At 52.8% G+C, this 13,268-nt stretch overlaps 1 long non-coding RNA gene across 1 annotated transcript in view; it reads left to right on the top strand.

The window, feature by feature from the left end:
- Nucleotides 1-13,268, top strand: part of LOC309846542 — a 34,031-nt gene that overhangs the window by 12,245 nt on the left and 8,518 nt on the right. Inside the window, exon 2 of the long non-coding RNA XR_014301987.1 lies at nucleotides 1,147-1,248. This is a non-coding gene — a long non-coding RNA (uncharacterized lncRNA). The remainder of the gene's footprint in view (nucleotides 1-1,146; nucleotides 1,249-13,268) is intronic.

The raw sequence follows: 13,268 nt of genomic DNA, 5'->3' as shown, positions 1-13,268 counted from the left end.
AGAACCCCTCCCCACCCCCCACCTCCCCACAGGTCTAACAGCTTCTGCCCTCAAGGGAGATGCCAAGGCGGCTCCGTCTCTTTTCCTCCAGGAGATTCTGAGCAGATCTCTAATGAACCTGTCTGTTCGCACTCCTTCCACATTCGAAGTCCTCGAGAGGGCTGTGGGCAGAACTAACATAATTGGTTTTCTTTGTGATCTTATGCATTTTATGCGTTTAGAGCCATTATTCTGACAAGAGGTCCACTGTCTTCACTTGGTGCTGAGGGGATCCAGGGCACCAAAAAGGTGAGGGTCCCTCTGGGCTGTGGCCTTGGGACTGCCCGTAACAGGATTCCCTCCTCCATGACACACGAGGCCCCTTTGCCTCACGAGACCCTTACTGGTTGGGGAGAGCACCCCGTCCTCCCTGCCCCATTCCTTCTGGGAGGAGATCCCCACTTCCTTCTGGGACCACCTCCTCTCACCGCTCTGGATAGAGGTAGGTGGTCCCAGAAGAGGTTGCTCTGTCACCTGTGACCTCACTCGCCCGTGTCAGCTGACTGGTTAGGGAGGGGCCGGCTCCTGACCCGAGCCAGGCCAGATGGGTCCTTCTCTGCAGATGCTTTTCTTTTCTTTTTTTTTTAAAGAATTTTATTTATTTGACAGAGAGGGATCACAAGCAGGCAGAGAGGCAGGCAGAGAGAGAGGAGGAAGCAGGCTCCCCGCTAAGCAGAGAGCCCGATGCAGGGCTTGATCCCAGGACTCCGAGATCATGACTTGAGCTGCAGGCAGAGGCTTAACCCACTGAGCCACCCAGGCGCCCTCAGCAGTTGCTTTTCTAAATGGGAATCGGGAGGGGGCTTCCAGGTCCTCTCTCCCCCTGTGGGGACTCGGAGCTAAGAGCAGTCACGTTTCCCACAAAGTAGGGGAAGCCAGTTTGAGTAGGACAGGGAAGCTGAAGGGAGAGAGACTGAGACAGGGGTAGAGAGAGGGAGAGAGGAGGAGAGAGGAAGAAAGAGAAGTGGGGGGGGGGCGAGGAACAGGAAGGGCCGAGGGAGGGGGGAGGGGAGGGAGCTGGCTGCATCCTGGCTCCTGGCCCGAGGTCAAGCTGTGCCCCTGCTGGTTTGCTACTCATTTCGCTTTGGTTCTCCATTACTTCCTTAGGTTCCCCACTTGTGACCTCAGCTCACTGGACATGGAGTCTGTCACGGTCTGACTTATTCCCACTGAGTCTCCAGCGTCTGGCCAGAGCCCAGCACATAGTAGGTGCGCAGCCAACATCCGTGAATGAATGAATGAAAGAACGGATTATGCAGGGAGAGGTCAGGAACTGCCGGGGGTGTGGGAGGTGATATTCAAAGTGGGACTTAAAGGGAGAATGCTGAGTTTTCTGGGGGGAAGAGGCTCAAAAAGACAGGGGGGACTAGGTTGAAAAAGGCTTAACTATCAGACTAAAAATTAGGATTTTTGCAAGGAGTGGCTGATCTGGGTATAAACCCCAAGTGTTCCAGGATGTCCGGGTTCTATCCATGTAAGGGAGTGTGTGGGAGCTCCTGGGCTCCCGTCGCGTCCCGGCTTCCAGAGACCCTGCTGATAGGAAAAGCCGGTCCTCTCCCCACCCCACCCAACACCTTTCCCCAAACTGCCCCCACAGGGGTCCCCAGTAGGCCTTCGTGCGGCTCCATCCAGCAGGTCCCAATCCTCCCGGACCTCTGGGCAGCCCTTCCCATTCTGTCTCGGGCTCTTTACCTCTTCCCTGGGCTCACAGCGATTCCCTAAATATCCGTGACCTCCAGGGCCTGTACTGGCTCCTCCCCTCGCCCTGTCTCCAGCCTGAACTGCCCCTTCCTCTCCCGTGGCTTTGGGGACCACTCTGAGCAGCACGTTCCCAGCAGCTCCCGACCCAACAACTATCCAGAGGCTGGACCTTCTCCTCCAGGCCCTTTGGACTCAAACGCATCCCGAGTCAGACTCATGGTCTTCACCTCCCGCCCGCTGTTTGCTCCCCTCCCTCCGAGTGCGCATCCTGCCTTCTGTCCTTGCAGCAGGCTTGGAGGAGGCTTGGAGGAGGGCAGGACGGCGCACACAGGGGTCTGCGTGGCTCCAGTCACGTTCTTGATTTGGTCTCCAGGCTGGGGTGGTGTTTCTCACCTCTGACCCCCAGGCCTCCCGGGGCCAGGCCAGTAAACGTTGACCAGATCGATTTCCACCGTGTTGGGAAGTCAGCGGTCAGTTGCTGACCACACTGTCAATTATTCAGGCTCCCTGGGATTCCACCAAGAGCGAAGGTTTAACTAAAGCGTGGCTCCATCGTCCTCACACCCCCAACTTGCCCTCAGAGGCCTGGGCAGGGAGGGCCACCTCCCCACGCAGCCAAGTGGACATCAGGCCCAGCCCCCCCCTCCCACCCCCATCCCATACATCCCAGGACCCGGGAGCCTCATTGTCCTCAAGTCTCTCGGACATACCTCTGGGCCGAGGGGGGCTGAGGCCTTGAAGGCAGAAATAGGACCAAGGGCCAGAAGTTACCTGAGGCTCGCAGTGTTGGCGGGTCCCAGGCCCAGCAGGTACAAGCCGGTCCGCTGCAGACCGCCATCGGGAGGGACAAGCTATCATGGGGCGAGACCAGGCTATCAAGGAGAGATAACGATCATCTTCAGTGTGATCTAAATTTGCAGACTCTTCCTGACGTACCTACGTCATCATGTGGCCTCAAGTCTTTTTTTGGAACTAGGTGATACATAAACAAAAACCCGTTCATTTGTTAGCTGTTTACTGAACAAGCCAGGCACTTTGCTAAGGTGCTGGTGGATGAGGTAAGAATATCAGTTTGGCCCTGACCTTGAGTAATACTAGTACTAACGCTAATAGTAAGGGGAACTGTGACCAGTCAGGGAAGGTTCCAAACACCCGACCTGCTTCAAGGGACACCCCCCCTCATAACAACGCGGTGAGGCGGCGGCTGAGACTGTCTCGGTTTTATAGGCAACACAAGATTTTATAGGTGAGGCACAGAGAGGTACGAAATGTGCCCAAGGTCACACAGCCCATGTAAATGATGGAGCTGGAATTTGAACCCATGCATCTGATTTCCAGTCCCTGCTCTCAGCCTCTCTGATCCAAGTTGTGTGAGGGGGTTCGGCTGAGGTCAGGTAGGTGGTGATCAGCTAAATAATGATCTAATGACAAGAGCTGCGGAGGAGAGATCAGAACTAATCTATCCAGGTTGGGGGGAGGGGGTAACAAGTCAGAGAAGACTTTCTAGAAGTGTCCTCGAAGCCAAGAACTTCTGGAAGAAGTGTCCAACAGGGGAATGGGTCCAGGGCAGGAGGAGCGTTCAGAGAGGGTAGCACAGCCAGCTGGATGGCCCTGCAGCCCCGGGGCTCTCCGAGGACCCCTCTGAGCCCCGGCAGAGAGGAGCAGGGAGGCGGGCCTGGGACTGACTCTCAGCCTCCCCCTCTCTGGGCCCACTTCCTCTCTGTCTGCCGGCTGTATTTTTAGATCTCTTACTTTCTGATGACTGGTGGGCTGGCAGTATCTGGTCCTTCCTTGGGACGTTTATAGTCTCCTACTGCCGGTGGATCCAGCACAGCCCTCCCCCTCAGAGACCTGAGCTGCAGGGCTGATTGGAAGCCCCCCCAATCCCCGGCTGCTTCGCGGATGCCTCCAGGTGGAGGGGCCCACACTCAATCGCCAGCTGACAACAGCCACCTCTGTCCCTTCTGTCTGCTTTCTCTCTCTCTTCTTCCCGGTTCAATCCGTGCCACCCCCCGGTCCCTACCTGTACCGGAGTCTGGGCTGGGCACTGACTTAAACAGCTGACCTGAATGCCTTTAGCAGCGTGTGCTAGAGGCAGAGTGGGTGCACATGATTCCTATCCCAAACTGGGCAGCGTGTGAAAGCGAGGGTGCTGTTAACAATTCTGCTGGGAGCACGGTGTCGACCCAAGCAGGGATACAAGTTCAAGTTCACTCCAGCTCAACAGAAGGATGGACAAGTGAGGAGAGACTTGACACAGGGAGGACAGGTAGAAGGGAGTCTTGCCCGGGGTAATGGGATGTGCAAGGACGTGGCACGTTCGGGGTAAGTGGGGAGTTTATGGTGACAATAACCTGGTACCTGGACCATGGAGAAGGGGCGGAAGGAGAGCCCAGGTTGGACTCCAGGCAGGAAAAGTTGGTACGAGTAGAACAGAGTGGCAAAACCTTGCTGTTCTGCCACCCCTGGGCCCAGAGCAGGCATTACTAATGGATCACAGCACTCTCCTTCTCACGGATCCCACCTGCCAGCCCTCAACACAGTGCTGGGGCCAGTCCCTTCCAGTTGTCAAGCTGTGCCCTAGAGGAAACCTACTTGTCACCAGGGGCTCAGCAATGGGACAGTGGGTACTTAGCTGGGGAGGAGGCTGAAGTTCCAATGGAGAGAGACCCAGAATGTGGAACTAAGGAGCTGGAATCTTCTCTGGGTGTTAGGGAGCCATCAGATGATGTCGCGGGGTGGGATGTACCGAAGACTGACATTTCAGGGGTTTTAGGAAGGTTGCTGCCGTGGCAGGGAAAGCAGTGAGGGGGTGCTGATGTCCCGGTGAGAGAGGAAGGCATGCCCCCTTCACTGACCTGGGAGCACAGAAGCAGATGCTGTGGGTTAGGAAAAGAAGAGGAAGGCATGGAGGAGGCCTCCCAGGCTTCTGGGTGCCTGACCAGGCAGGTGTGCCAACACGGTGGGAGGTCCTGATGGGAATCTTTGCTCAGGAGGTCAGCAAACAATGCAAGATCACCAAGGAGAGGGCCACCCTGGGCCTCAGTGCCCAACCCCCAACCGCACCCCACCCCCCACCCGGGGTGGGGGTGGAACAAGCTGGTTTGGCAGGTGTTACCAGAGAACCGCAGAGCCTGGAGCGATTTGCCTTTTGAGGGAAATAAACAATTACCAAGATCTCAGAGATCCCCGCCCCCGCGCCTCCCCCCCCCACCAGCCCTGCCTTGACCTGATGGAGGGAAAGAGGGGCCTGCAGGGCTTCCCGCCCCATCTCTGAGAAATAGGAGCCCCAGGGAGATGCTTGCAAAGTTTGGGGGTGACTGCCACGAGGGGAAACTGACATGTCATTCCCCGATTGGATATCTGCTTAGTCCTGGGCTGCTACCCGCCTCTGGGCCACCAGTGTGGGACATGGTTGTCCAGGGCAGGGGTGTGTGTGTGTCTGTGTGTGTGTGCGTGCGTGTGTGTGTGTGTGTGTGTGTGTGTGTAACGCCCCTTGGGGTCTGGTTTCTGAGAGGCACAGGAATGGCGCCAACTAGAGTCTGCGGAGGGCCCAAGGGAGTGGAGGCTGCAGGCTCGCTGGCACCTTCTCGGCGTGGGGGGCGCGAGTGGCTGAGGTGCAGGCTGAAGCTTAGCTGGCAGGTGCCGCTTTGTCGGAGAGGGACCACCCGTGCCTGGGGGGAGGCCTGGGAATTCAGTCCCTGGTCAGTGGGATCTTTGGGGGCCTCCATCGTTCATCACTAGGCTTTGAGCTACGTCCACCACAGCTGTGGCTCACAAGGGCACCACTGCCCAGCTACGAGTCCCTAGAGGGGCAACTGCTTCCTCTTCTCCAAACCCAACCCTAGGGGTGAGCCCAGAGAGGGGTTTGTGTGTGTGTGTGAGTGTGTGTGTGTGTGTGTGAGACAGAGACCACTCTGCCCTTCTTAGAACTCCCCAAAGTGCATGCATGCACAGGTGTACACACCCACACATACACACACACGCACTTCGAGCCCCGAGAGCTCCCAACTTCGCTTACCTTGCGGAGGAAGAAGAAAGTGTGGGGTCAAATCTGAGTTTTAAATGTTTTAAAATGACCAGGGCTAAAGCAGAACGAGAGACTGCTTCTAGAACCAAAATACCTCCAAGTCAGAAACTGGACCAAAGTGCCGCGGAAGGTGGGAAGGTGCGCGTCTGCCAACTGCTAGGAGGGTTCCTCGGGGCCCAGCTGGTGGCCATTATTAGAAAGATAATTGTACCTGTAACCTAAGGAGCAGAAAGTCCTTAATAAGCTGTTGACAAAGGGAACCCAAAAAGGCAAGCGGATTTGAAAGGATGAAGAGGATTAGAAAGAAGGACGGACTGAGGTGTTGTTGAATGAACTCAGCAGGGGGACCAGGAAGGTCTCACACCTGCCTCTGTGCGCTCCCGCTCCCCACAGGGTCAGGGGGAGCCGTATCTACGGGAAACACGGTTGGGCTTCTGCCCCCCCTCCGCCCCCGTTCTGACTCCGAGCCCTCTCTAGGTTGGCTTCCTCCAAGGCGAGACCCAGATCTCAGGATCCCTTCCCGTTAAGTGGGCCAGGTGGGACGGGTCTGAGGCAGCAGGGGTCATGCCAATGACCTTCCAGGGGGCAGTGAGCAGAAGCGTGTCTCACTGGCCCACCACTTCCACAACGTGGCTGCGAAGGTGGCAGAGGCAGAGCAGGGTGGCGCAGAAGGAAGAAGAGGACATGAGGACAAGGCTTGGAGACCTCGGGGTCCTCCTGGCGTCCACCTGCTGGATCAGGAAGCCCATTCAGGAAACCTGACTCCTGAGGTCTAGCTCTCTCCCTGGGGCGGGGATAAGGGAAGAGATGGGGAGAAGGAAGGAGCTCTTGCCTCCCCCGCTCCCCACGCCTAGGGCTGCAGAGAGGGGCTCAGCCTAGCTTCTGGATCTGAGGGGCCTGTGGCTTATCCAAGGCAGAAAGATACGAGGTCAGGCAGGGGCTCTCTCAAGAGAGAACTAGGGCAGAAGACAGGAATCTGGGAGTCAACAGGACAGAGGGAATGCCACAAACCTTGGTGTCAAAATGAGAGCAGGAGACGAGGCAGCCAGGAGAAGGGAGACTGGGGGAAGCCAACTTTTTGGGAGAAAGAGTGGCAGGAACTCGCAAAAGAGCTTGCGGCTGCCAGACCCCCTCCGGCCGCTGCCAAGATGCATCTCTCCTGCTCTGGGAAACCTAAGGGCCTGCGTCTGCCCAGGTGGGCAGCGGGACAAGTTCACGTCCCCGCTTCCTGCCCTTCCCCCGCCCCTCCAGCCTGGGCTCCTGCTCTGGGCGGCTGCTGAGCCAGCTCCCCCGGGCCAGCCCGGGCTGCCCTCCCCCTCGGGCCCTGCGTTCCAGACTTTCTCCTCATCAGTTTACCAGCCTGGTCTCATTCCCTCTCCGGAGCCTCTCGCCAAGTTCTGCCTGGCTCCCTGCCCCTGTCTTCTCCTCTCCTTAGAGCAGGAGCCAGTTGGGGCCCGTCTGCAGATGCAGCCGCGTGCCAGGCCCAGGGACCCCTCCCGCCTCAGGCAGCAGAGCTCATGCTCTCCCCATGACGAGCTTTTCTGTGTCTGTCCTCACACCCAGTTCTGACAAGGGGGTTTATGCTCCGCGTCTGAGACCGAGTCCCGAGGACTGGCCGGTCACGTATGCCTATCCCTGGCCCACACAAACCGGCCTCGGCGTCTTCAAACCCCGGCCCCGCCTGCAGCCACAGGGATGCCGCGGGAGCTGTTCCTCTGTGGCTCTGGGGTCCCTCCATCGTTGGCCGTCTGTACACAACCCATTTGTCAGCTGGGGGCCTCCAGTCCCGGAGAGTTTCAAAAATACCAGTTCAAAGCCATAATCCACAGCCTGTGGAAATGCAAAAATATCTTTAATATCCTTTGGAGAGTTCTGGAATGGTTCGCTTTTTCACACTCCCCTCTGCATCAGAGCTGCGGCTTCTGCTAAATCCGTTTAGTGTCTGGATTGGGCCGCTGCCCCGGGCCTGCTGTTTGGTTTTTACACAGCTCTGGCTGACAAGGGGAGTACAGCAGGCACCTTCTACTCTGTCCGCCACACACACACCATGGAAGGTATTTCTGGGTGCGTAACGCAGGCAGGCAGGTGGAGGAGGGTTTAGGGAAGTTGGGGGGGGTGGTTTCAAGGGCTACAATGAAATCAACTTCAAACAGCATTAGATATCCTGTTCTTAAAAGTTCTTGGGTCACCACACTGCTGGACAGTTTCAAGGACCCTTTGACCTCACTCAGTTCCCCAGCCTGGTCCTGGCTTCTTATATTCCTTATTTGCATCTCTCTTCCCTGAAAAGCAAAATAGTGCATTGCTTCAGTGCAAGGGCCTGGCCCTGTGAGCTTGCTTCTGCATCTTATCAGCTGTGTGATCAAAGGAGGTTTACTTAACCTCTCTGAACCTCAAGCTTATCTTTTATGAGGATCATATAAGTTGAAGATAATACGACTTGTGGTGAGGATTTCATAAAGCAGTCTGTGGGAAGCACTTAGCATAGGGTTGGCTCAAGGATGTTAGTTATTACTACTATTACTATTAACCCCTCCAGATTCTCTTCTTATTCTTCTAGGCAGAACAATTCAAACTTCTCGGCATTATCCCAAATACAGCATGTCTTTACATATTTAAGCACAGAAGGGCTTGTTCTTTGAATGGGATTGACCCTCCTTGGAAAGAGGTCAGTTGAGGTTATGAGTGGGTCTAATAGTGACCTCCCATTGGTAAATACCAAACGAATGTATGCCCTTTCTTCCTCTCTCTCTCTCCCCGTATCCCTCTCTCCATCAGGCTGAAAGCATACAGCCAAGACCAGCAGTGAAAGATCTTGGACCTCATGGGAATCAGCTTGACTTTACTGAATTATTGGGAAACAGGTGCCCCTTTTCAGGGATTCATACACAGCCCGAGGCGGCTCTTTATCCGACCTCATGGGAAAACCCAAGAATGAAGCCAACATAAAACAAAAAGACAGCTCCTTGGTGATGTCACTTGAACTCCTCTGTCCTACCACACGTGGATTCAGTCTGAGTTTTCCAAATGAGTGAGCCCAGAAATCCCCCTTTTCTTGTTAAAGCTAGTTTGATTTGAGCTTCTGTCATGTAAAATCGCATGAATCTTGACTAAAGATTCTTGAATCTTGAATTTCAACTACACATCGGGTGTATTACAGAACAAGGGGGGATGTCAGGGAATCCACTGCGGGAAGTATAACCAGAAATCACAGGCCTGGAAAGACTGCTTCTGACTCCATTTCTCTCTTTCTCTCTCTCTCTCAGGCCACACAATCACCTATTTCTGCTTTTTTTTTTTTTTTTTTTTAAGATTTTATTTATTTATTTGACAGAGAGAATCACAAGTAGGCAGAGAGGCAGGCAGAGAGAGAGAGGAGGAAGCAGGCTCCCTGCTGAGCAGAGAGCCCGATGCGGGACTCGATCCCAGGACCCTGAGATCATGACCCGAGCCTAAGGCAGCGGCTTAACCCACTGAGCCACCCAGGCGCCCGTATTTCTGCTTTTTGTCTGCATATCTGCTTCTTGTTTTTTAGCTTGGCTAACAGGTATTTTTGCTGGCTCCTCTAGCAAAAGGTCCCAGGGCTGACGTTCACTGGTCCCAATTGGGTCATGTGACCGCCCTGACCCGTAAACTGTGATGGGCCAACCAGTGAGCCCATTACCCCTGGATCTGAGCATTAGGATCAGGCCTACGTCCACTAAATAGACTGAGAGGGTCACAAACGGTTAGAAAAAAAAAAAAAAATCAAAGTACTCTTTTCAGACCAATGGGGAATGAAAGTCAAATACACACACACACACACACACACACACGTGTGTACACACACACAACGCATCTCTAACATGGAGTGAAGTGAATTTCTGTTTCACAAACCAGCCAAACCCTGAATAAACTCAGGGCCAGCCTATCGCCCCCGAGGAACATCTCTAATGGAAACTTCCAAACTTCCACTAGTGACAGCAGCTTCTGGAGATCTGGTTTGGCTTGGGCTTTCCTTAATCTCTTTTCGGGTCACACCGAGTGCGAGAGGGGAGCTGGTTCTGGCTTTGCCCCCACCCCCATAAGTCCCTTGTATGGCATCATTTGAGTCATAAATGCCCCATTCCATGCAATCATGATGGGGAGCTCCAAGGAGAGAAGCCAGGCAGTAAAGAAGGGATCCCTGAGGCGGGAGCCTCTGAATGAGGCCTTCAAGGATGGGCAGTGAGAACTCGGGGAATCACGAAGACAAACGATCACCAGTGTACATGAAAGTGTGGAAATCCCGGAGCACCCGTACACTGCTGATGGGAACGAAAATGGCACAGCCGCTTTGGAAAGCCGTCTGGCGGGGCCACAAAAAACTTGGAGCTACTGTGTGACCTGGAGATTCCACTCCTGGCTGTCTACCCAGGAGAAATGAAGACACATGTCTACACAGAAACTTGTGCATGAATCTTCATAGGGGCATGAGTCATAATTACCCCGAAGTAGGAACAACCTACACGTCAGATGAATGGATAAATAAAATGTAGTCCATCCATACAGCGGACTATAATTCCACCGTGCGAGAGAATAAAGTCTGGTACCTGCTATCACAGGGCTGAACCTCGAAAATGTTTTCTTTCTTTCTCTTTCTTTCTCTCTTTCTTTTTTTCTCTCTGTCGGTCTGCCTGTCTTTCTTTCTTTCTTCCTTTTTCTTCGTCGTCTTTTTCTTCTTGCAGATCAACAAACCTTCTCTATTTTAAAGCCAGAAGGACTCTTAGGGGCTGGTACACTATGGCCCACAGGCCGAATTGGTCTGTTTCCTATTTTAATAAATTCAGTTTTTTAAGAAATTGATTTTTTTTTAAAGTCCGATATAATTAATGGATAGTGTTACATTTGTTTCAGGTGTACAATTCAGTGATTCAACCATTCTATACACCACTCAGTGCTCATCACAGTAACTGTGCTCTTAATCCCCAAGCCCCCACCCGCCTCCCCTCTGGTAACCAACAATTTGTTTTCTATAGTCAAGAATCTCTGTTTTTTTGTTGTTTATCTTTTCTCCCCCCTGTTTTGTTTCTTAAATTCCACATAGGAGTGAAATCATATGGTATTTGTCTTTCTCTGACTTATTTCATTTAGCATAATACCTTCCAGATCTATCCATTTTGTTTCAAATGGCAAGATTTCATTTTTTATGGCTGAGTAATATTCCTCTGTGTGTGTGTATACACACATACATACCATACCTTTATCCATTTATCTATCAATGGTCACTTGAGTTGCTCCCATAGTTTGGCTATTTTAAGTAATGCTGCAACAAACATAGGGGTGCATATATCTTTTCAGATTTGTGTTTTCATATTCTTTGGGTAAATTTCCCTCTGGTGGAGTTCTTGGATCATATGGTGATTCTATTTTTAATTTTTTGAGAGACCTCCATATTGTCTTCCATGATGCTGCACCAGCTTGCATTCCCACCAACAGGGCACGAGGGTCTCTTTTTCTCCACATCCTTGCCAACTCTTGGTGTTTCTTGTGTTTTTGATTTTAGCCATTCTGACAGGTGTGAGGTGATAACTTACTGTGGTTTTGATTTGCATTTATCTGATGATGAGTGTTTAGCATCTTATGTGTCTGTTCATCAGAACCTTGAAAAACGAAAGAAGCCAATTATAAACCATCATGTGCTGCATTATTCCACTTGAATGCAATGTCCAGCAGAGGCAAATCTATAGAGACAGAATGTAGAGGAGGGTTGCCTACAGCTGGGGGGATGTGTTAAGGGGAAAAAGGAGTGACGCTGATGGGGACTGGGGGGGAATGTTAAAAAATTGATTGTTGGGAATACACAAAAAACATTGAGTTGTACATTTTATTTATTTATGTATTTATTTATTTTGACAGACAGAGATCACAAGTAGGCAGAGAGGCAGGCGCAGGGAAGGGGCAGTGAGAAGCAGGTTCCTCACTGAGCAGAGACCCTGACTCGGGGCTTGATCCCAGGACCCTGGGATCATGATCTGAGCCGAATGCAGAGGCTTTAACCCACTGAGCCATCCAGGTGCCCCTGAGTTGTACATTTTAAATGAGTGAATTTGTATGGTATACAAATTATATCTCAGTAAAGCTATTACCAAAAAAAGGAGGTAGGAAAAGAGGGGCGTAAGTTGTATATCAGCCTGGAAACTCAGAGATAGTAGGGCTGACTGTCTGATAAGCTACCCCCTCCCCACCCTTCATTCCTCGGATTCCATAGTAAGTGAAGGGAATTTGGGGCCTGGGAGTCCAGCCCTGCAGCATAAAGGAAAAATGCTCAAATGAAAAAGGGGAGAGAGGAGGGGGCACCTGGGTGGCTCAGTGGGCTAAGCATTTGCCTTCAGCTCAGGTCATGATCTCAGGGCTCTGGGATCGAGCCCTGCATGGGGCTCCCTGCTCAGCAGGGAGTCTGCTTCTCCCTCCCCTCTGCCCCTCCCCCTGCCTTGTACACTCTCTCTCAAATAAATCAAATCTTTAGAAAAGACAAAATATGAATAAAATAAATGAATAATAAATAAAAGGCGAGAGGGAGGAAAGGCTGTCTCTGAGGACCTGAGGTGGGCAGGAAGCTCCATGAGGAAGCGGGGTGTCTGGTGAAGGGCTGCCAGCTTGGGTCACTGGGTCAACGGTTGCGGGGCGGCCTAGGACAGCCTCCGTGCGCCAAGTTTCCTTGGTGTGGAGGACCTGTGGTTGGTACCAGTAGTGGTGTCTCCCCCCACTGATGCCCGCTGTCTAGCCTATTCATCTAGAATCCTCATAGAAGCCACATGGCCCGAGGATCCCGCAGCTGGTCCCGGCGTGGACCTCTGGCCCAAGTGAAATCAGTCCATGTCCCATCTCTGGAATTTGGGATCTTGACAGAGGCAGAGGCCTTCTCTCCAAAGGGCCAGAATATGTGAACTTTATGTGGCTTTAAGACAGCCGCACCTCCTCCCCTCAAGTCCGGGTGGGCAGGGCTGAAAAGACTAGGAAGCAGATTCCCCAGCCTGTTGGAATGTTCTCAGCCCTCCGTGGAAGTAGCTCTAAAGTGAAAGCACCTGGGAACCCTTTGGGAGCCTGAAGGAGATCTGGGGGCCCTGAGCCACCAGAGCAACCGCAGGGAAGCAGGGAAGGAAGATTCTAGATGAAGCAGCCCTCATGAGAGAAGGCAGAGAGGAGCCGGGTGTCCCAGCAACTTCCCCAGACAGAGTGTGGGAATCAAAGCCATGGTCATGGGTAACCACGGCCCTCAGCCTGCAAGTTCCAGGGAAGCAAAACTTCTACAAATAGCGACCTAATGCCTTGTTAATGTCATCAATAATTAATATATTGTGCCAGGACAGCCCATTATACTTTTCAAAAGCACATCCACCTCCACAATCTCACTTGCTCCTTCTCCATCTAAATTGGAGAGATACGTATTGTGCTCTGAGAGTTGCCCTGCCCACTGTCCCTTCTTCTAGAATAAAGCTACCTGTGTGACCCACCCCTTGCACACCGGAATAAGGTT

The sequence above is a fragment of the Mustela nivalis genome (genome assembly GCF_964662115.1).
Source record: "Mustela nivalis genome assembly, chromosome: 13".
In the NCBI taxonomy this organism is placed as follows: domain Eukaryota; kingdom Metazoa; phylum Chordata; class Mammalia; order Carnivora; family Mustelidae; genus Mustela; species Mustela nivalis.
This window is presented reverse-complemented; position numbering and strand designations above follow the sequence as displayed.